The 3,516-nt window shown below is 30.6% G+C and overlaps 1 pseudogene; it reads right to left on the bottom strand.

The window, feature by feature from the left end:
- On the bottom strand, positions 1-951 carry LOC110672761 (putative CCR4-associated factor 1 homolog 8; annotated as a pseudogene).
- Positions 952-3,516: the final 2,565 nt, after the last annotated feature.

Raw genomic sequence — 3,516 nt, 5'->3', positions numbered from 1 at the left:
TCATTGGCCGACAATAGCGAGAAGCTGGGAGCACTTGACATAGCTGAGGAATCCCTGGTTGACAGTAGCCAGGAAAAGTAGGAAGGACTTGCGTACGCACTGGTTCGCAAATCCTAGTGGTGACGCCATACAAGAACCCCGCAAATCTAGATTCCTCTATCCCATACATCGTCTTCATCCTGGCGAACACACGAGCTGTTAATAGACTATCAGATCCTGCATGATGAGACCCTCCAACTCGCTTGACTCCTAGAATCTTAGCCAATTTCTCCAATCCAAGCTCACCCCTGTGCAGGTCATCGTACAATCGTGCCATGTACTTGACATCCAACACACAGCACCCAAATACCGTGGCAATAATCTCAGTGAAATCCAACATAGATACGGGCAGTGGTTTCTTGGTAACCAGCTTCACCATGTAGGCCAAGTCATATAGCCCATGAAAAGTTAGCCACTTCAAGTCTCTATGTCTGCTTAAAACATGAGTGAACATGTTTGAGAAAAACAGCTGGTCGATCCCATTAATCCTCAGCTCCTCAAAATCAATTCCACTTTCCATTAGAAACTCAATGGACTTAGGATCATAAAAAACCTCCGTTTCTATCAAAAACTTGAAATTAAACTCCCAAGTTCCAGCGATAATTCCATTCTCATCGGAAAGTGTAATACCCAGTTGGATAATTTTCATGTTATCAACGTTGAACTTCATATCAGCGAATGCCGATAACTCATCAGACCGGCGAGGGGTTTTCCGAAGAAATCCAGGGAACTCCGAGTCCATGGAAACCACCTTGTGGTGGTGCAACGCCGCATCCATTTTTTGCAGTTCTTCCATGAGATTACACGCCCAAACTTGCCTAATCCCCATCTCGCAGTGATCGCTCAGTTCCTGATAAAAAGTAGAAGAAAAATGAATAGAATGAATCATGAAAGTTGTCTCCTTATATAATATTCCCATTCCTGATTGGAATATGAATAAAGATGAGAGTCCTAAGTCAATTAAAATTAGAAGTTAATATTGGGCTTAAAGCTCAATTTAGCTCACGATGGGGTTTAATTTAGCCTAATTTTAATTTATTACCTAAATAAATTCATAAATTTTAATTTAAGTTTATTTTAACTTAAAAATTATGAAAATAAATTAAACGTTTTAATTTGGGGCTTAAATAAAGAAATTTAGCTTTAAAATCAAGAAATTAAATTTTTTTATTTTTTATTTAAATCAAAAAATTAAAAAATTTAGTCTATAAATTCTAATTTTTAAGTTAAATTGAACTTTAATTGAAATTGAAATTGTTAGATAAAATTAGATAAAAATATTAAAAATTAACAAAATAAAATTTTTAAAAAATACAAAGATTAAATTGAATATTTTGCTGTTAATATTTATATAGGAAGTTTAGTTAGAATTAAAATTAAAAAAAAAAAAAAAGAAAGAATTTCGATCGCAAGAGGCGTCCAAATTTAAAATAGACGTGGAATGCTTTCGAAAGTCCAACTTTGGACTTATTTCAGTGGCCTTATTTAATTGCTAATTTTGGTCGAGCATGTGTTGAGGAGCTCCTAAGTTAGAGAGGCTTTATATGCAGACTAGCTAAGACTATGCATATGCCTCTTGTTTTTATTATTATTATTATTTTTAAATGGTCCTAACTCAATTTTGGAATGTATCTATAAAGTATACGATTATTGATTTTGATAGGCATAATATGTAAGTTAACCCCTGAATTTTACTAAAAAATCTTTGTAGTGCTGCAAATGTTCCATGATGCACTTTGACTCTTATAATGTAGAATTTATATATCTTTTGGTCTGCCGATGTGGCAATTTACTGACTAGAATTCGAACGATATCTTAATTTTATTTTTGATATGTATCTTGAGATATTTATGGGAGCTAAAGTGTGTCATGAAATTTTTTAAATATTCAAAATGTCATGATATTTTTTTTTACAAAATTTAGGTGTGAAATGGTACATTTGGCCATTTTGATATTTTATAATTAACTTATATTATAAACTTTGTTTGGCGGTTAAAAAGGATGTTCAGATAGGCTAATCACACGCGCTCGATAATAAATACTATACTTTTCACACTCACACATATTTACAAGCACTCTTATTGCACTTATGTTGAGGATAAAGCTTAGGATACATTTGTAGATGGATTTAGGCTTCAAACTTTTCAAGTTGAATAAATCTACCTTGTCGTTTGAATTAATCCTTTAATATTCTTTTAATTTAAAAATAATATGAAATTTGAACTAATCTTTTAATATTCTTTTAATTTAAAAATAATACAAAAAGTGACATGATATGATAAATATAATCTATTATAATTTCCATTTTTAATAATAAAACTGTAAATGTTAACTAATAAATTGAAATTGCTTAGTAGATCAGACCAACAAATTAAGACAGATTTTCAAACTACATGCTTTAGTTTGATATTTTTCTCCACAACAAATTTTGGTTTATTTCATTGCCATGAGAGCCTCACAATCACATAGTGGCGGTAACTAGCGCCATGCGTAGTTCTTGGAAGTTCCAAATAGAAGAATTGTAACATATTATATCGGAATTAAAAAAATTATTATTATGAAAATCATACCAAACTTATATTTACTGTTTTAATTTAGTTTTGGTTCTCCATTAAAAATCAAATCAATATCATACCAAAACCGTGAAAAAATGAAACCAAATTGAAAAATCAATTTTATACATATATTTTTTATATATAATTTATAATTTTAATAAAATTATATATATATATATATACACGCGCGCGCGCGCACACGTAATTAAGATTATAATGTATATGATATTGCTGTGAGCTCCTTAATTTGACCGATTTAAGAATGATATAAGTCTGTAAGTGAATCAAAATATGAGGTCAGTTGCCCTTGGACAACTATTCCAACTCTAAGTTAGTGATAAGAATTTAAGAGTAATGTATGCAGAGAATGTTGTAATGAAATGAGCAAAGCAAGTGTACTTGATTTTTGGCATTACTCTCATATATATAGGCTAATGTTTATTGACTATTGTAGGTGGCTACAAGATTCTTAGTTTTATTTGACTGTGGTCCCAAAATCCTTGACGAACATAACTCACGTTAGATATATGATACTTATTAGTTAGTTTGTTCAAGCTATCAGGGCAATGTAGACCATTATGCTGGTTTGAGCTACTATTCGGTTATGTTGACCGAGTCATGTCTTGCTCTGACATTTGGCCAGCCGTGTCACCCTTTGACCAATTCAAGTTGACTGTTTGACCTTTTAACCGAGCAATATGACTAAGTAATCTAAGTAGGATATATATGATTAAGAAATATATAGAAAACAATATAATATTTTTATTTATCAAGAAATATGTATAATATATTTTTTATATTAATTTTTTATTTTAATATTAGAGTTATTATTTTTATTGTTGTTTTGATATTAGAAATTTAAGATTATTTTTACTATTTTAAAATGAATCTAAAAAATTATAACTTTTAGTAAAAAAATAAA

Source organism: Hevea brasiliensis, chromosome 16, assembly GCF_030052815.1.
Source record: "Hevea brasiliensis isolate MT/VB/25A 57/8 chromosome 16, ASM3005281v1, whole genome shotgun sequence".
NCBI lineage: Eukaryota > Viridiplantae > Streptophyta > Magnoliopsida > Malpighiales > Euphorbiaceae > Hevea > Hevea brasiliensis.
The sequence above is the reverse complement of the archived record's forward strand: the minus strand, read 5'-3'. Positions and strand labels throughout refer to the sequence as shown.